Genomic DNA, 21147 nt, shown 5'->3' with positions numbered 1-21147 from the left:
CAGTGACTACATAGAGTGCACTGGCCCCACTGGGGATGCAGTGCAGTGAGTCCAGAGAGTGCACTGGCACCACTGGGGATGCAGTGCAGTGAGTCCACAGAGTGCACTGGCACCACGGGGGATGCACTGCAGTGAGTCCAGAGAGTGCACTGGCACCACTGGGGATGCAGTGCAGTTTGTCCAGAGAGTGCACTGGCACCACTGGGGATGCAGTACAGTGAATCCAGAGAGTGCACTGGCACCACTGGGGATGCACTGCAGTGAGTCCATAGAGTGCACTGGCACCACTGGGGATGCAGTACAGTGACTCCAGAGAGTGAACTGGCACCACTGGGGATGCACTGCAGTGAGTCCAGAGAGTGCACTGGCACCACTGGGGATGCACTGCAGTGAGTGCAGAGAGTACACTGGCACCATTGGGGATGTACTGCAGTGAGTCCAGAGAGTGCACTGGCACCACTGGGGATGCAGTGCAGTGAGTCCAGAGAGTGCACTGGCACCACTGGGGATGCAGTATAGTGAGTCCATAGAGTGCACTGGCACCACTGGGGATGCTCTGCAGAGACTCCAGAGAGTGCACTGGCACCACTGGAGATGCACTGCAGTGACTGTAGAGAGTGCACCGGCACCACTGGGGATGCAGTGCAGTGAGTCCAGAGAGTGCACTGGCACCACTCTGGATGCAGTGCGGTGAGTCCAGAGAGTGCACTTGCACCACTGGGGATGCAGTACAGTGACTCCAGAGAGTGAACTGGCACCACTGGGGATGCACTGCAGTGAGTCCAGAGAGTGCACTGGCACCACTGGGGATGCACTGCAGTGAGTGCAGAGAGTACACTGGCACCATTGGGGATGTACTGCAGTGAGTCCAGAGAGTGCACTGGCACCACTGGGGATGCAGTGCAGTGAGTCCAGAGAGTGCACTGGCACCACTGGGGATGCAGTACAGTGAGTCCACAGAGTGCACTGGGACCACTGGGGATGCACTGCAGTGACTCCAGAGAGTGCACTGGCACCACTGGTGATGCAGTGCAGTGAGTCCAGAGAGTGCACTGGATCAACTGGGGATGCAGTTCACTTAGTCCAGAGAGTGCACTGGCACCACTGGGGATGCACTGCAGTGAGTCCAGAGAGTGCCCTGGCACCACTGGGGATGCTCTGCAGTGAGTCCAGAGAGTGCACTGGCACCACTGGGGATGCACTGCAGTGAGTCCAGAGAGTGCACTGGCATCACTGGGGATGCAGTGCAGTGAGTCCAGAGAGTGCACTGGCACCACTGGGGATGCAGTGCAGTGAGTCCAGAGAGTGCACTGGCACCACTGGGAATGCAGTGCAGTGAGTCCAGAGAGTGCACTTGCACCACCCTGGATGCAGGGCGGTGAGTCCAGAGAGTGCACTGGCACCACTGTGGATGCAGTACAGTGAGTCCACAGAGTGCACTGGGACCACTGGGGATGCACTGCAGTGAGTCCAGAGAGTGCACTGGCACCACTGGGGATGCAGTGCAGTGAGTCCAGAGAGTGCACTGGATCAAATGGGGATGCAGTTCACTTAGTCCAGAGAGTGCACTGGCACCACTGGGGATGCAGTGCAGTGAGTCCAGAGAGTGCACTGGCACCACTGGGGATGCACTGCAGTGACTCTAGAGAGTGCACTGGCACCACAGGGGATGCAGTGCAGTGAGTCCAAAGAGTGCACTGGCACCACTGGGGATGCACTGCAGTGAGTCCAGAGAGTGCACTGGCACCACTGGGGATGCAGTGCAGTGAGTCCAGAGAGTGCACTGGCACCACTGGGGATGCAGTGCAGTGAGTCCAGAGAGAGCACTGGCACCACTGGGGATGCAGAGCAGTGAGTGCAGAGAGTGCACTGGCACCACTGGGGATGCACTGCAGTGAGTCCAGAGAGTGCACTGGCACCACTGGGGATGCACTGCACTGAGTCCAGAGAGTGCACTGGCACCACTGGGAATGCAGTGCAGTGAGTCCAGAGAGTGCACTGGCACCACTCTGGATGCAGTGCGGTGAGTCCAGAGAGTGCACTGGCACCACTGTGGATGCAGTACAGTGAGTCCACAGAGTGCACTGGCACCACTGGGGATGCACTGCAGTGAGTCCAGAGAGTGCACTGGCACCACTGGGGATGCAGTGCAGTGACTCCAGAGAGTGCACTGGATCAATTGGGGATGCAGTTCAGTTAGTCCAGAGAGTGCACTGGCACCACTGGGGATGCAGTGCAGTGAGTCCAGAGAGTGCACTGGCACCACTGGGGATGCAGCGCAGTGAGTCCAGAGAGTGCACTGGCACCAAATGGGGATGCAGTGCTGTAAGTCCAGAGAGTGCACTGGCACCACTGGGGATGCACTGCAGTGAGTCCAGAGAGTGCACTGGCACCACTGGGGATGCAGTGCAGTGACTCCAGAGAGTGCACTGGCACCACTGGGGATGCACTGCAGTGAGTCCAGAGAGTGCACTGGCACCACTGGGGATGCACTGCAGTGACTCTAGAGAGTGCATTGGCACCACTGGGGATGCAGTGCAGTGAGTCCAGAGAGTGCACTGGCACCACTGGGGATGCACTGCAGTGAGTCCAGAGAGTGCACTGGCACCACTGGTGATGCAGTGCAGTGAGTCCAGAGAGTGCACTGGCACCACTGGGGGTGCAGTGCAGTGAGTCCAGAGAGAGCACTGGCACCACTGGGGATGCAGTGCAGTGAGTCCAGAGAGTACACTGGCACCACTGGGGATGCACTGCAGTGATTCCAGAGAGTGCAGTGGCACCACTGGGAATGCAGTGCAGTGAGTCCAGAGAGTGCACTGGCACCACTGGGGATGCAGTGCAGTGAGTCCAGAGAGTGCACTGGCACCACTGTGGATGCAGTACAGTGAGTCCAGAGAGTGCACTGGCACCACTGTGGATGCAGTACAGTGAGTCCAGAGAGTGCACTGGCACCACTGTGGATGCAGTACAGTGAGTCCACAGAGTGCACTGGGACCACTGGGGATGCAGTGCAGTGAGTCCAGAGAGTGCACTGGCACCACTGGGGATGCAGTGCAGTGAGTCCAGAGAGTGCACTGGCACCACTGGGGATGCAGTACAGTGACTCCAGAGAGTGAACTGGCACCACTGGGGATGCAGTGCAGTGAGTCCAGAGAGTGCACTGGCACCACTGGGGATGCACTGCAGTGAGTGCAGAGAGTACACTGGCACAATTGGGGATGTACTGCAGTGAGTCCAGAGAGTGCAATGGCACCACTGGGGATGCAGTGCTGTGAGTGCAGAGAGTGCACTGGCACCACTGGGGATGCAGTACAGTGAGTCCACAGAGTGCACTGGCACCACTGGGGATGCACTGCAGAGACTCCAGAGAGTGCACTGGCACAACTGGGGATGCAGTGCAGTGAGTCCAGAGAGTGCACTGGCACCACTGGGGATGCACTGCAGTGAGTCCAGAGAGTGCACTGGCACCACTGGGGATGCAGTGCAGTGTGTCCAGAGAGTGCACTGGCACCACTGGGGATGCACTGCAGTGAGTCCAGAGAGTGCACTGGCACCACTGGGGATGCAGTGCAGTGACTACATAGAGTGCACTGGCCCCACTGGGGATGCAGTGCAGTGAGTCCAGAGAGTGCACTGGCACCACTGGGGATGCAGTGCAGTGAGTCCACAGAGTGCACTGGCACCACGGGGGATGCACTGCAGTGAGTCCAGAGAGTGCACTGGCACCACTGGGGATGCAGTGCAGTTTGTCCAGAGAGTGCACTGGCACCACTGGGGATGCAGTACAGTGAATCCAGAGAGTGCACTGGCACCACTGGGGATGCACTGCAGTGAGTCCATAGAGTGCACTGGCACCACTGGGGATGCAGTACAGTGACTCCAGAGAGTGAACTGGCACCACTGGGGATGCACTGCAGTGAGTCCAGAGAGTGCACTGGCACCACTGGGGATGCACTGCAGTGAGTGCAGAGAGTACACTGGCACCATTGGGGATGTACTGCAGTGAGTCCAGAGAGTGCACTGGCACCACTGGGGATGCAGTGCAGTGAGTCCAGAGAGTGCACTGGCACCACTGGGGATGCAGTATAGTGAGTCCATAGAGTGCACTGGCACCACTGGGGATGCTCTGCAGAGACTCCAGAGAGTGCACTGGCACCACTGGAGATGCACTGCAGTGACTGTAGAGAGTGCACCGGCACCACTGGGGATGCAGTGCAGTGAGTCCAGAGAGTGCACTGGCACCACTCTGGATGCAGTGCGGTGAGTCCAGAGAGTGCACTTGCACCACTGGGGATGCAGTACAGTGACTCCAGAGAGTGAACTGGCACCACTGGGGATGCACTGCAGTGAGTCCAGAGAGTGCACTGGCACCACTGGGGATGCACTGCAGTGAGTGCAGAGAGTACACTGGCACCATTGGGGATGTACTGCAGTGAGTCCAGAGAGTGCACTGGCACCACTGGGGATGCAGTGCAGTGAGTCCAGAGAGTGCACTGGCACCACTGGGGATGCAGTACAGTGAGTCCACAGAGTGCACTGGGACCACTGGGGATGCACTGCAGTGACTCCAGAGAGTGCACTGGCACCACTGGTGATGCAGTGCAGTGAGTCCAGAGAGTGCACTGGATCAACTGGGGATGCAGTTCACTTAGTCCAGAGAGTGCACTGGCACCACTGGGGATGCACTGCAGTGAGTCCAGAGAGTGCCCTGGCACCACTGGGGATGCTCTGCAGTGAGTCCAGAGAGTGCACTGGCACCACTGGGGATGCAGTGCAGTGAGTCCAGAGAGTGCACTGGCACCACTGGGGATGCAGTGCAGTGAGTCCAGAGAGTGCACTGGCACCACTGGGAATGCAGTGCAGTGAGTCCAGAGAGTGCACTTGCACCACCCTGGATGCAGGGCGGTGAGTCCAGAGAGTGCACTGGCACCACTGTGGATGCAGTACAGTGAGTCCACAGAGTGCACTGGGACCACTGGGGATGCACTGCAGTGAGTCCAGAGAGTGCACTGGCACCACTGGGGATGCAGTGCAGTGAGTCCAGAGAGTGCACTGGATCAAATGGGGATGCAGTTCACTTAGTCCAGAGAGTGCACTGGCACCACTGGGGATGCAGTGCAGTGAGTCCAGAGAGTGCACTGGCACCACTGGGGATGCACTGCAGTGACTCTAGAGAGTGCACTGGCACCACAGGGGATGCAGTGCAGTGAGTCCAAAGAGTGCACTGGCACCACTGGGGATGCACTGCAGTGAGTCCAGAGAGTGCACTGGCACCACTGGGGATGCAGTGCAGTGAGTCCAGAGAGTGCACTGGCACCACTGGGGATGCAGTGCAGTGAGTCCAGAGAGAGCACTGGCACCACTGGGGATGCAGAGCAGTGAGTGCAGAGAGTGCACTGGCACCACTGGGGATGCACTGCAGTGAGTCCAGAGAGTGCACTGGCACCACTGGGGATGCACTGCACTGAGTCCAGAGAGTGCACTGGCACCACTGGGAATGCAGTGCAGTGAGTCCAGAGAGTGCACTGGCACCACTCTGGATGCAGTGCGGTGAGTCCAGAGAGTGCACTGGCACCACTGTGGATGCAGTACAGTGAGTCCACAGAGTGCACTGGCACCACTGGGGATGCACTGCAGTGAGTCCAGAGAGTGCACTGGCACCACTGGGGATGCAGTGCAGTGACTCCAGAGAGTGCACTGGATCAATTGGGGATGCAGTTCAGTTAGTCCAGAGAGTGCACTGGCACCACTGGGGATGCAGTGCAGTGAGTCCAGAGAGTGCACTGGCACCACTGGGGATGCAGCGCAGTGAGTCCAGAGAGTGCACTGGCACCAAATGGGGATGCAGTGCTGTAAGTCCAGAGAGTGCACTGGCACCACTGGGGATGCACTGCAGTGAGTCCAGAGAGTGCACTGGCACCACTGGGGATGCAGTGCAGTGACTCCAGAGAGTGCACTGGCACCACTGGGGATGCACTGCAGTGAGTCCAGAGAGTGCACTGGCACCACTGGGGATGCACTGCAGTGACTCTAGAGAGTGCATTGGCACCACTGGGGATGCAGTGCAGTGAGTCCAGAGAGTGCACTGGCACCACTGGGGATGCACTGCAGTGAGTCCAGAGAGTGCACTGGCACCACTGGTGATGCAGTGCAGTGAGTCCAGAGAGTGCACTGGCACCACTGGGGGTGCAGTGCAGTGAGTCCAGAGAGAGCACTGGCACCACTGGGGATGCAGTGCAGTGAGTCCAGAGAGTACACTGGCACCACTGGGGATGCACTGCAGTGATTCCAGAGAGTGCAGTGGCACCACTGGGAATGCAGTGCAGTGAGTCCAGAGAGTGCACTGGCACCACTCTGTATGCAGTGCGGTGAGTCCAGAGAGTGCACTGGCACCACTGTGGATGCAGTACAGTGAGTCCACAGAGTGCACTGGGACCACTGGGGATGCAGTGCAGTGAGTCCAGAGAGTGCACTGGCACCACTGGGGATGCAGTGCAGTGAGTCCAGAGAGTGCACTGGCACCACTGGGGATGCAGTACAGTGACTCCAGAGAGTGAACTGGCACCACTGGGGATGCAGTGCAGTGAGTCCAGAGAGTGCACTGGCACCACTGGGGATGCACTGCAGTGAGTGCAGAGAGTACACTGGCACAATTGGGGATGTACTGCAGTGAGTCCAGAGAGTGCAATGGCACCACTGGGGATGCAGTGCAGTGTGTCCAGAGAGTGCACTGGCACCACTGGGGATGCACTGCAGTGACTCCAGAGAGTGCACTGGCACCACTGGGGATGCAGTGCAGTGACTACATAGAGTGCACTGGCCCCACTGGGGATGCAGTGCAGTGAGTCCAGAGAGTGCACTGGCACCACTGGGGATGCAGTGCAGTGAGTCCACAGAGTGCACTGGCACCACGGGGGATGCACTGCAGTGAGTCCAGAGAGTGCACTGGCACCACTGGGGATGGACTGCAGTGAGTCCAGAGAGTGCACTGGCACCACCCTGGATGCAGTGCGGTGAGTCCAGAGAGTGCACTGGCACCACTGGGGATGCAGTGCAGTGAGTCCACAGAGTGCACTGGCACCACTGGGGATGCACTGCAGTGACTCTAGAGAGTGCACTGGCACCACTGGTGATGCAGTGCAGTGAGTCCAGAGAGTGCACTGGCACCACTGGGGATGCACTGCAGTGACTCTAGAGAGTGCACTGGCACCACTCTGGATGCAGTGCGGTGAGTCCAGAGAGTGCACTGGCACCACTGTGGATGCAGTACAGTGAGTCCACAGAGTGCACTGGCACCACTGGGGATGCAGTGCAGTGAGTCCAGAGAGTGCACTGGCACCACTGGGGATGCAGTGCAGTGAGTCCAGAGAGTGCACTGGCACCACTGGGGATGCAGTACAGTTACTCCAGAGAGTGAACTGGCACCACTGGGGATGCACTGCAGTGAGTCCAGAGAGTGCACTGACACCACTGGGGATGCACTGCAGTGAGTGCAGAGAGTACACTGGCACCATTGGGGATGTACTGCAGTGAGTCCAGAGAGTGCACTGGCACCACTGGGGATGCAGTACAGTGAGTCCACAGAGTGCACTGGCACAACTGGGGATGCACTTCTATGCCTCCAGAGAGTGCACTGGCACCACTGGGGATGCAGTGCAGTGAGTCCAGAGAGTGCACTGGCACCACTGTTGATGCACTGCAGTGAGTCCAGAGAGTGCACTGGCACCACTGGGGATGCAGTGCAGTGAGTCCAGAGAGTGCACTGGCACCACTGGGGATGCAGTGCATTGAGTCCAGATAGTGCACTGGCACCACTGGGGATGCAGTGCAGTGAGTCCAGAGAGTGCACTGGCACCACTGGGAATGCACTGCTGTGAGTCCAGAGAGTGCACTGGCACCACTGGGGATGCACTGCAGTGAGTCCAGAGAGTGCACTGGCACCACTGGGGATGCACTGAAATGACTCCTGAGAGTGCACTGGCCCCACTGGGGATGCACTGCAGTGAGTCCAGAGAGTGCACTGGTACCACTGGGGATGCAGCGCAATGACTACAGAGAGTGCACTGGCACCACTGGGGATGCAGTGCTGTGAGTCCAGAGAGTGCACTGGCACCACTGGGGATGCAGTGCAGTGAGTCCAGAGAGTGCACTGGCACCACTGGGGATGCAGTGCAGTGAGTCCAGAGAGTGCACTGGCACCACTGGGGATGCAGTGCAGTGAGTCCAGAGAGTGCACTGGCACCACTGGGGTTGCAGTGCAGTGAGTCCAGAGAGTGCACTGGATCAATTGGGGATGCAGTTCAGTTAGTCCAGAGAGTGCACTGGCACCACTGGGGATGCAGTGCAGTGAGTCCAGAGAGTGCATTGGCACCACTGGGGATGCAGTACAGTGACTCCAGAGAGTGAACTGGCACCACTGGGGATGCACTGCAGTGAGACCAGAGAGTGCACTGGCACCACTGGGGATGCACTGCAGTGAGTGCAGAGAGTACACTGGCACCATTGGGGATGTACTGCAGTGAGTCCAGAGAGTGCACTGGCACCACTGGGGATGCACTGCAGAGACTCCAGAGAGTGCGCTAGCACCACTGGGGATGCACTGCAGTGACTCTAGAGAGTGCACTGGCACCACTGGGGAAGTACTGCAGTGACTCCAGAGAGTGCACTGGCACCACTGGGGATGCAGAGCAGTGAGTCCAGAGAGTGCACTGGCACCACTGGGGAAGCACTGCAGTGACTCCAGAGAGTGCACTGGCACCACTGGGGATGCAGACCATTGAGTCCAGAGAGTGCACTGGCACTACTGGGGATTCAGCGCAGTGAGTCCAGAGAGTGCACTGGCACCACTGGGGATGCAGTGCTGTAAGTCCAGAGAGTGCACTGGCACCACTGGGGATGCACTGCAGTGAGTCCAGAGAGTGCACTGGCACCACTGGGGATGCAGTGCGGTGAGTCCAGAGAGTGCACTGGCACCACTGGGGATGCAGTGCAGTGAGTCCAGAGAGTGCACTGGCACCACTGGGGATGCAGTGCAGTGAGTCCAGAGAGTGCACTGGCACCACTGGGGATGCACTGCAGTGACTCTAGAGAGTGCACTGGCACCACTGGGGATGCAGTGCAGAGAGTCCAGAGAGTGCACTGGCACCACTGGGGATGCACTGCAGTGAGTCCAGAGAGTGCACTGGCACCACTGGTGATGCAGTGCAGTGAGTCCAGAGAGTGCACTGTCAGCACTGGGGATGCAGTGCAGTGAGTCCAGAGAGAGCACTGGCACCACTGGGGATGCAGTGCAGTGAGTCCAGAGAGTGCACTGGCACCACTGGGGATGCAGTGCAGTGAGTCCAGAGAGTGCACTGGCACCACTGGGGATGCACTGCAGTGAGTCCAGAGAGTGCACTGGCCCCACTCTGGATGCAGTGCGGTGAGTCCAGAGAGTGCACTGGCACCACTGTGGATGCAGTACAGTGAGTCCACAGAGTGCACTGGTACCACTGGGGATGCACTGCAGTGACTCCAGAGAGTGCACTGGCACCACTGGGGATGCAGTGCAGTGAGTCCAGAGAGTGCACTGGCACCACTCTGGATGCAGTGCGGTGAGTCCAGAGAGTGCACTGGCACCACTGTGGATGCAGTACAGTGAGTCCACAGAGTGCACTGGCACCACTGGGGATGCACTGCAGTAACTCCAGAGAGTGCACTGGCACCACTGGGGATGCACTGCAGTGAGTCCAGAGAGTGCACTGGCACCATTGGGGATGTACTGCAGTGAGTCCAGAGAGTGCACTGGCACCACTGGGGATGCAGTGCAGTGAGTCCAGAGAGTGCACTGGCACCACTGGGGATGCACTGCAGAGACTCCAGAGAGTGCACTGGCACCACTGGGGATGCAGTGCAGTGAGTCCAGAGAGTGCACTGGCACCACTGGGGATGCAGTGCAGTGAGTCCAGATAGTGCACTGGCACCACTGGGGATGTAGTGCAGTGAGTCCAGAGAGTGCACTGGCACCACTGGGGATGCACTGCAGTGAGTCCAGAGAGTGCACTGGCACCACTGGGGATGCACTGCAGTGAGTCCATAGAGTGCACTGGCACCACTGGGGATGCACTGCAGTGAGTCCAGAGAGTGCACTGGCCCCACTGGGGATGCAGCGCAATGCCTCCAGAGAGTGCACTGGCACCACTGGGGATGCAGTGCAGTGAGTCCAGAGAGTGCACTGGCACCACTGGGGATGCAGTGCAGTGAGTCCAGAGAGTGCACTGGCACCATTGGGGATGCAGTGCGGTGAGTCCAGAGAGTGCACTGGTGCCACTGGGGATGCAGTACAGTGAGTCCACAGAGTGCACTGTCACCACTGGGGATGCACTGCTATGCCTCCAGAGAGTGCACTGGCACCACTGGGGATGCAGTGCAGTTTGTCCAGAGAGTGCACTGGCACCACTGGGGATGCAGTACAGTGAATCCAGAGAGTGCACTGGCACCACTGGGGATGCACTGCAGTGAGTCCATAGAGTGCACTGGCACCACTGGGGATGCAGTACAGTGACTCCAGAGAGTGAACTGGCACCACTGGGGATGCACTGCAGTGAGTCCAGAGAGTGCACTGGCACCACTGGGGATGCACTGCAGTGAGTGCAGAGAGTACACTGGCACCATTGGGGATGTACTGCAGTGAGTCCAGAGAGTGCACTGGCACCACTGGGGATGCAGTGCAGTGAGTCCAGAGAGTGCACTGGCACCACTGGGGATGCAGTATAGTGAGTCCATAGAGTGCACTGGCACCACTGGGGATGCTCTGCAGAGACTCCAGAGAGTGCACTGGCACCACTGGAGATGCACTGCAGTGACTGTAGAGAGTGCACCGGCACCACTGGGGATGCAGTGCAGTGAGTCCAGAGAGTGCACTGGCACCACTCTGGATGCAGTGCGGTGAGTCCAGAGAGTGCACTTGCACCACTGTGGATGCAGTACAGTGAGTCCACAGAGTGCACTGGGACCACTGGGGATGCACTGCAGTGACTCCAGAGAGTGCACTGGCACCACTGGTGATGCAGTGCAGTGAGTCCAGAGAGTGCACTGGATCAACTGGGGATGCAGTTCACTTAGTCCAGAGAGTGCACTGGCACCACTGGGGATGCACTGCAGTGAGTCCAGAGAGTGCACTGGCACCACTGGGCATGCAGTACAGTGAGTCCACAGAGTGCATTGGCACCACTGGGGATGCACTGCAGAGACTCCAGAGAGTGCACTGGCACCACTGGGGATGCAGTGCAGTGAGTCCAGAGAGTGCACTGGCACCACTGGTGATGCAGTGCAGTGAGTCCAGAGAGTGCACTGGCACCACTGGGGATGCACTGCTGTGAGTCCAGAGAGTGCACTGGCACCACTGGGGATGCAGTGCAGTGAGTCCACAGAGTGCACTGGCACCACTGGGGATGCACTGCAGAGACTCCAGAGAGTGCACTGGCACCACTGGGGATGCAGTGCAGTGAGTCCAGAGAGTGCACTGGCACCACTGGGGATGCAGTGTAGTGCGTCCAGAGAGTGCACTAACACCACTGGGGATGCAGTGCAGTGAGTCCAGAGAGTGCACTGGCACCACTGGGGTTGCAGTGCAGTGAGTCCAGATAGTGCACTGGCACCACTGTGGATGCAGTGCAGTGAGTCCAGAGAGTGCACTGGCACCACTGGGAATGCACTGCTGTGAGTCCAGAGAGTGCACTGGCACCACTGGGGATGCAGTGCAGTGAGTCCAGAGAGTGCACTGGCACCACTGGGGATGCAGTGTAGTGAGTGCAGAGAGTGCACTGGCACCTTGAGGATGCAGTGCAGTGAGTCCAGAGAGTGCATTGGCACCACTGGGGATGCACTGCAGTGAGTCCAGAGAGTGCACTGGCACCACTGGGGATGCACTGCAGTGAGTCCAGAGAGTGCACTGGCACCACTGGGGATGCACTGAAATGACTCCTGAGAGTGCACTGGCCCCACTGGGGATGCAGTACAGTGAGTCCATAGAGTGCACTGGTACCACTGGGGATGCAGCGCAATGACTACAGAGAGTGCACTGGCACCACTGGGGATGCAGTGCTGTGAGTCCAGAGAGTGCACTGGCCCCACTGGGGATGCAGTGCAGTGAGTCCAGAGAGTGCACTGGCACCACTGGGGATGCAGTGCAGTGACCCCAGAGAGTGCCCTGGCACCCCTGGGGATGCACTGCAGTGACTCCAGAGAGTGCACTGGCACCATTGGGATGCAGTGCAGTGAGTCCAGAGAGTGCACTGGCACCACTCCGGATGCAGTGCGGTGAGTCCAGAGAGTGCACTGGCGCAACTGTGGATGCAGTACAGTGAGTCCAGAGAGTGCACTGGCACCACTGGGGATGCAGTGCAGTGAGTCCAGAGAGTGCACTGGCACCACTGGGGATGCACTGCAGAGACTCCAGAGAGTGCACTGGCACCACTGGGGATGCACTGCAGTGACTCTAGAGAGTGCACTGGCACCACTGGGGAAGCACTGCAGTGACTCCAGAGAGTGAACTGGCACCACTGGGGATGCAGAGCAGTGAGTCCAGAGAGTGTACTGGCACCAATGTAGAAGCACTGCAGTGACTCCAGAGAGTGCACTGGCACCACTGGGGATGCAGAGCAGTGAGTCCAGAGACTGCACTGGCACTACCGGAGATTCAGCGCAGTGAGTCCAGAGAGTGCACTGGCACCACTGGGGATGCACTGCAGAGACTCCAGAGAGTGCACTGGCACCACTGGGGATGCAGTGCAGTGAGTCCAGAGAGTGCACTGGCACCACTGTTGATGCACTGCAGTGAGTCCAGAGAGTGCACTGGCACCACTGGGGATGCAGTGCAGTGAGTCCAGAGAGTGCACTGGCACCACTGGGGATGCACTGCAGTGAGTGCAGAGAGTGCACTGGCACCACTGGGGATGCACTGCAGTGACTCTAGAGAGTGCACTGTCAGCACTGGGGATGCAGTGCAGTGAGTCCAGAGAGTGCACTGGCACCACTGGAGATGCACTGCAGTGAGTCCAGAGAGTGCACTGGCACCACTGGTGATGCAGTGCAGTGACTCCAGAGAGTGCACTGGCACCACTGTGGATGCAGTGCAGTGAGTCCAGAGAGAGCACTGGCACCACTGGGGATGCAGTGCAGTGAGTCCAGAGAGTGCACTGGATCAATTGGGGATGCAGTACAGTTAGTCCAGAGAGTGCACTGGCACCACTGGGAATGCAGTGCAGTGAGTCCAGAGAGTGCACTGGCACCACTCTGGATGCAGTGCGGTGAGTCCAGAGAGTGCACTGGCACCACTGTGGATGCAGTACAGTGAGTCCACAGAGTACACTGGCACCACTGGGGATGCACTGCAGTGACTCCAGAGAGTGCACTGGCACCACTGGTGATGCAGTGCAGTGAGTCCAGAGAGTGCACTGGCACCACTGGGGATGCACTGCAGTGACTCCAGAGAGTGCACTGGCACCACTGGGGATGCAGTGCAGTGAGTCCAGAGAGTGCACTGGATCAATTGGGGATGCAGTTCAGTTAGTCCAGAGAGTGCACTGGCACCACTGGGGATGCACTGCAGTGAGTCCAGAGAGTGCACTGGCACCACTCTGGATGCAGTGCGGTGAGTCCAGAGAGTGCACTGGCACCACTGGGGATGCACTGCAGTGAGTCCAGAGAGTGCACTGGCACCACTGGGGATGCACTGCAGTGAGTCCAGAGAGTACACTGGCACCATTGGGGATGTACTGCACTGAGTCCAGAGAGTGCACTGGCACCTATGGGGATGCAGTACAGTGAGTCCAGAGAGTGCACTGGCACCACTGGGGATGCACTGCAGAGACTCCAGAGAGTGCACTGGCACCACTGGGGATGTAGTGCAGTGAGTCCAGAGAGTGCACTGGTACCTATGGGGATGCAGTGCAGTGAGTCCAGAGAGTGCACTGGAACCACTGGGGATGCAGTGCAGTGACTCCAGAGAGTGCACTGTCACCACTGGTGATGCAGTGCAGTGAGTCCAGAGAGTGCACTGGCACCACTGGGGATGTAGTGCAGTGAGTCCAGAGAGTGCACTGGCACCACTGGGGATGCACTGCAGTGAGTCCAGAGAGTGCACTGGCACCACTGGGGATGCACTGCAGTGAGTGCAGAGAGTGCACTTGCACCTTGGGGATGCAGTGCAGTGAGTCCAGAGAGTGAATTGGCACCACTGGGGATGCAGTGCAGTGAGTCCAGAGAGTGCACTGGCACCACTGGGGATGCACTGCAGTGAGTCTATAGAGTGCACTGGCACCACTGGGGATGCAGTGCAGTGAGTCCAGAGAGTGCACTGGCCCCACTGGGGATGCAGTGCAGTGAGTCCAGAGATTGTACTGGCACCACTGGGGATGCAGCGCAATGACTACAGAGAGTGCACTGGCACCACTGGGGATGCAGTGCAGTGAGTCCAGAGAGTGCACTGGCACCACTTGGGATGTAGTGCAGTGAGTCCAGAGAGTGCACTGGCACCAATGGGGATGCACTGCAGTGAGTCCAGAGAGTGCACTGGCACCACTCTGGATGCAGTGCGGTGAGTCCAGAGAGTGCACTGGCACCACTCTGGATGCAGTGCGGTGAGTCCAGAGAGTGCACTGGCACCCTGGGGATTCAGTACAGTGAGTCCACAGAGTGCACTGGCACCACTGGGGATGCACTGCAGAGACTCTAGAGAGTGCTCTGGCACCACTGGGGATGCAGTGCAGTGAGTCCAGAGAGTGCACTGGCACCACTGGGGATGCAGTGCAGTGACTCCAGAGAGTGCGATGGCACCACTGGGGATGCAGTGCAGTGAGTCCAGAGAGTGCACTGGCACCACTGGGGATGCAGTACAGTGAGTCCACAGAGTGCACTGGCACCAATGGGGATGCAGTGCAGTGAGTCCAGAGAGTGCACTGGCACCACTGGGGAAGCACTGCAGTGACTCCAGAGAGTGCACTGGCACCACTGGGGATGCAGCGCAGTGAGTCCAGAGAGTGCACTGGCACCAAATGGGGATGCAGTGCTGTAAGTCCAGAGAGTGCACTGGCACCACTGGGGATGCACTGCAGTGAGTCCAGAGAGTGCACTGGCACCACTGGGGATGCAGTGCAGTGACTCCAGAGAGTGCACTGGCACCACTGGGGATGCACTGCAGTGAGTCCAGAGAGTGCACTGGCACCACTGGGGATGCACTGCAGTGACTCTAGAGAGTGCATTGGCACCACTGGGGATGCAGTGCAGTGAGTCCAGAGAGTGCACTGGCACCACTGGGGATGCACTGCAGTGAGTCCAGAGAGTGCACTGGCACCACTGGTGATGCAGTGCAGTGAGTCCAGAGAGTGCACTGGCACCACTGGGGATGCAGTGCAGTGAGTCCAGAGAGAGCACTGGCACCACTGGGGATGCAGTGCAGTGAGTCCAGAGAGTGCACTGGCACCACTGGGGATGCACTGCAGTGAGTCCAGAGAGTGCAGTGGCACCACTGGGAATGCAGTGCAGTGAGTCCAGAGAGTGCACTGGCACCACTCTGGATGCAGTGCGGTGAGTCCAGAGAGTGCACTGGCACCACTGTGGATGCAGTACAGTGAGTCCACAGAGTGCACTGGGACCACTGGGGATGCACTGCAGTGAGTCCAGAGAGTGCACTGGCACCACTGGGGATGCAGTGCAGTGAGTCCAGAGAGTGCACTGGCACCACTGGGGATGCAGTACAGTGACTCCAGAGAGTGAACTGGCACCACTGGGGATGCACTGCAGTGAGTCCAGAGAGTGAACTGGCACCACTGGTGATGCACTGCAGTGAGTGCAGAGAGTACACTGGCAAAATTGGGGATGTACTGCAGTGAGTCCAGAGAGTGCACTGGCACCACTGGGGATGCAGTGCTGTGAGTCCAGAGAGTGCACTGGCACCACTGGGGATGCAGTACAGTGAGTCCAGAGAGTGCACTGGCACCACTGGGGATGCACTGCAGAGACTCCAGAGAGTGCACTGGCACCACTGGGGATGCAGTGCAGTGAGTCCAGAGAGTGCACTGGCACCACTGGGGATGCACAGCAGTGACTCCAGAGAGTGCACTGGCACCACTGGGGATGCACTGCAGTGAGTGCAGAGAGTGCACTGGCACCACTGGTGATGCACTGCAGTGAGTCCAGAGAGTGCACTGGCACCACTGGGGATGCAGTGCAGTGAGTCCAGAGAGTGCACTGGCACCACTGGGGATGCAGCGCAGTGAGTCCAGAGAGTGCACTGGCACCACTAGGGATGCAGTAGAGTGAGTCCAGAGAGTGCACTGGCACCACTGGGGATGCAGTGCAGTGACTCCAGAGAGTGCACTGGCACCACGGGGGATGCACTGCAGTGAGTCCAGAGAGTGCACTGGCACAACTGGGGATGCACTTCAGTGAGTCCAGAGAGTGCACTGGCACCACTCTGGATGCAGTGCGGTGAGTCCAGAGAGTGCACTGGCACCACTGGGGATGCAGTGCAGTGTGTCCAGAGAGTGCACTGGCACCACTGGGGATGCACTGCAGTGACTCCAGAGAGTGCACTGGCAACACTGGGGATGCAGTGCAGTGAGTCCAGAGAGTGCACTGGCACCACTGGGGATGCAGTGCAGTGAGTCCAGAGAGTGCACTGGCACCACTGGGGATGCACTGCAGTGACTCTAGAGAGTGCACTGTCAGCACTGGGGATGCAGTGCAGTGAGTCCACAGAGTGCACTGGCACCACTGGGGATGCACTGCAGTGAGTCCAGAGAGTGCACTGGCACCACTGGGGATGCAGTACAGTGACTCCAGAGAGTGAACTGGCACCACTGGGGATGCACTGCAGTGAGTCCAGAGAGTGCACTGGCACCACTGGGGATGCACTGCAGTGAGTGCAGAGAGTACACTGGCACCATTGGGGATGTATTGCACTGAGTCCAGAGAGTGCACTGGCACCACTGGGGATGCAGTACAGTGAGTCCAGAGAGTGCACTGGCACCACTGGGGATGCACTGCAGAGACTCCAGAGAGTGCACTGGTACCACTGGGGATGTAGTGCAGTGAGTCCAGAGAGTGCACTGGTACCTATGGGGATGCAGTGCAGTGAGTCCAGAGAGTGCACTGGAACCACTGGGGATGCAGTGCAGTGACTCCAGAGAGTGCACTGTCACCACTGGTGATGCAGTGCAGTGAGTCCAGAGAGTGCACTGGCACCACTGGGGATGTAGTGCAGTGAGTCCAGAGAGTGCACTGGCACCACTGGGGATGCACTGCAGTGAGTCCAGAGAGTGCACTGGCACCACTGGGGATGCACTGCAGTGAGTCCAGAGAGTGCACTTGCACCTTGGGGATGCAGTGCAGTGAGTCCAGAGAGTGAATTGGCACCAGTGGGGATGCACTGCAGTGAGTCCAGAGAGTGCACTGGCACCACTGGGGATGCACTGCAGTGAGTCCATAGAGTGCACTGGCACCACTGGGGATGCAGTGCAGTGAGTCCAGAGAGTGCACTGGCCCCACTGGGGATGCAGTGCAGTGAGTCCAGAGAGTGCACTGGCACCACTGGGGATGCAGCGCAATGACTACAGAGAGTGCACTGGCACCACTGGGGATGCAGTGCAGTGAGTCCAGAGAGTGCACTGGCACCACTTGGGATGCAGTGCAGTGAGTCCAGAGAGTGCACTGGCACCAATGGGGATGCACTGCAGTGAGTCCAGAGAGTGCACTGGCACCACTCTGGATGCAGTGCGGTGAGTCCAGAGAGTGCACTGGCACCACTCTGGATGCAGTGCGGTGAGTCCAGAGAGTGCACTGGCACCCTGGGGATGCAGTACAGTGAGTCCACAGAGTGCACTGGCACCACTGGGGATGCACTGCAGAGACTCTAGAGAGTGCTCTGGCACCACTGGGGACGCAGTGCAGTGAGTCCAGAGAGTGCACTGGCACCACTGGGGATGCAGTGCAGTGACTCCAGAGAGTGCGATGGCACCACTGGGGATGCAGTGCAGTGAGTCCAGAGAGTGCACTGGCACCACTGGGGATGCAGTACAGTGAGTCCACAGAGTGCACTGGCACCAATGGGGATGCAGTGCAGTGAGTCCAGAGAGTGCACTGGCACCACTGGGGAAGCACTGCAGTGACTCCAGAGAGTGCACTGGCACCACTGGGGATGCAGCGCAGTGAGTCCAGAGAGTGCACTGGCACCAAATGGGGATGCAGTGCTGTAAGTCCAGAGAGTGCACTGGCACCACTGGGGATGCACTGCAGTGAGTCCAGAGAGTGCACTGGCACCACTGGGGATGCAGTGCAGTGACTCCAGAGAGTGCACTGGCACCACTGGGGATGCACTGCAGTGAGTCCAGAGAGTGCACTGGCACCACTGGGGATGCACTGCAGTGACTCTAGAGAGTGCATTGGCACCACTGGGGATGCAGTGCAGTGAGTCCAGAGAGTGCACTGGCACCACTGGGGATGCACTGCAGTGAGTCCAGAGAGTGCACTGGCACCACTGGTGATGCAGTGCAGTGAGTCCAGAGAGTGCACTGGCACCACTGGGGATGCAGTGCAGTGAGTCCAGAGAGAGCACTGGCACCACTGGGGATGCAGTGCAGTGAGTCCAGAGAGTGCACTGGCACCACTGGGGATGCACTGCAGTGAGTCCAGAGAGTGCAGTGGCACCACTGGGAATGCAGTGCAGTGAGTCCAGAGAGTGCACTGGCACCACTCTGGATGCAGTGCGGTGAGTCCAGAGAGTGCACTGGCACCACTGTGGATGCAGTACAGTGAGTCCACAGAGTGCACTGGGACCACTGGGGATGCACTGCAGTGAGTCCAGAGAGTGCACTGGCACCACTGGGGATGCAGTGCAGTGAGTCCAGAGAGTGCACTGGCACCACTGGGGATGCAGTACAGTGACTCCAGAGAGTGAACTGGCACCACTGGGGATGCACTGCAGTGAGTCCAGAGAGTGAACTGGCACCACTGGTGATGCACTGCAGTGAGTGCAGAGAGTACACTGGCAAAATTGGGGATGTACTGCAGTGAGTCCAGAGAGTGCACTGGCACCACTGGGGATGCAGTGCTGTGAGTCCAGAGAGTGCACTGGCACCACTGGGGATGCAGTACAGTGAGTCCAGAGAGTGCACTGGCACCACTGGGGATGCACTGCAGAGACTCCAGAGAGTGCACTGGCACCACTGGGGATGCAGTGCAGTGAGTCCAGAGAGTGCACTGGCACCACTGGGGATGCACAGCAGTGACTCCAGAGAGTGCACTGGCACCACTGGGGATGCACTGCAGTGAGTGCAGAGAGTGCACTGGCACCACTGGTGATGCACTGCAGTGAGTCCAGAGAGTGCACTGGCACCACTGGGGATGCAGTGCAGTGAGTCCAGAGAGTGCACTGGCACCACTGGGGATGCAGCGCAGTGAGTCCAGAGAGTGCACTGGCACCACTAGGGATGCAGTGGAGTGAGTCCAGAGAGTGCACTGGCACCACTGGGGATGCAGTGCAGTGACTCCAGAGAGTGCACTGGCACCACGGGGGATGCACTGCAGTGAGTCCAGAGAGTGCACTGGCACAACTGGGGATGCACTTCAGTGAGTCCAGAGAGTGCACTGGCACCACTCTGGATGCAGTGCGGTGAGTCCAGAGAGTGCACTGGCACCACTGGGGATGCAGTGCAGTGTGTCCAGAGAGTGCACTGGCACCACTGGGGATGCACTGCAGTGACTCCAGAGAGTGCACTGGCAACACTGGGGATGCAGTGCAGTGAGTCCAGAGAGTGCACTGGCACCACTGGGGATGCACTGCAGTGACTCTAGAGAGTGCACTGGCACCACTCTGGATGCAGTGCGGTTAGTCCAGAGAGTGCACTGGCACCACTGTGGATGCAGTACAGTGAGTCCACAGAGTGCACTGGCACCACTGGGGATGCAGTGCAGTGAGTCCAGAGAGTGCACTGGCATCACTGGGGATGCAGTGCAGTGAGTGCAGAGAGTGCACTGGCACCACTGGGGATGCAGTACAGTGACTCCAGAGAGTGAACTGGCACCACTGGGGATGCACTGCAGTGAGTCCAGAGAGTGCACTGGCACCACTGGGGATGCACTGCAGTGAGTGCAGAGAGTACACTGGCACCACTGGGGATGTACTGCAGTGAGTCCAGAGAGTGCACTGGCACCACTGGGGATGCAGTACAGTGAGTCCACAGAGTGCACTGGCACCACTGGGGATGCACTGCAGAGACTCCAGAGAGTGCACTGGCACCACTGGGGATGCAGTGCAGTGAGTCCAGAGAGTGCACTGGCACCACTGGGGATGCACTGCAGTGAGTCCAGAGAGTGCACTGGCACCACTGGGGATGCAGTGCAGTGAGTCCAGAGAGTGCACTGGCACCACTGGGGATGCAGTGCAGTGAGTCCAGAGAGTGCACTGGCACCACTGGGAATGCACTGCGGTGAGTCCAGAGAGTGCACTGGCACCACTGGGGATGCACTGCAGTGAGTCCAGAGAGTGCACTGGCACCACTCTGGATGCAGTGCGGTGAGTCCAGAGAGTGCACTGGCACCACTCTGGATGCAGTGCGGTGAGTCCAGAGAGTGCACTGGCACCCTGGGGATGCAGTACAGTGAGTCCAGAGAGTGCACTGGCACCACTGGGGATGCACTGCAGAGACTCTAGAGAGTGCTCTGGCACCACTGGGGATGCAGTGCAGTGAGTCCAGAGAGTGCACTGGCACCACTGGGGATGCAGTGCAGTGACTCCAGAGAGTGCAATGGCACCACTGGGGATGCAGTGCAGTGAGTCCAGAGAGTGCACTGGCACCACTGGGGATGCAGTACAGTGAGTCCACAGAGTGCACTGGCACCACTGGGGATGCAGTGTAGCGAGTCCAGAGAGTGCACTGGCACTACTGGAGATGCACTGCAGAGACTACAGAGAGTGCACTGGCACCACTGGGGATGCACTGCAGTGAGTCTAGAGAGTGCACCGGCACCAATGGGGATGCAGTGCAGTGAGTCCAGAGAGTGCACTGGCACCACTGGGGAAGCACTGCAGTGACTCCAGAGAGTGCACTGGCACCACTGGGGATGCAGCGCAGTGAGTCCAGAGAGTGCACTGGCACCAAATGGGGA

Source organism: Anser anser (assembly GCF_964211835.1).
Source record: "Anser anser genome assembly, chromosome: 9".
NCBI classification, from domain to species: Eukaryota; Metazoa; Chordata; class Aves; order Anseriformes; family Anatidae; genus Anser; species Anser anser.
Note: the sequence above shows the minus strand (reverse complement) of the source record.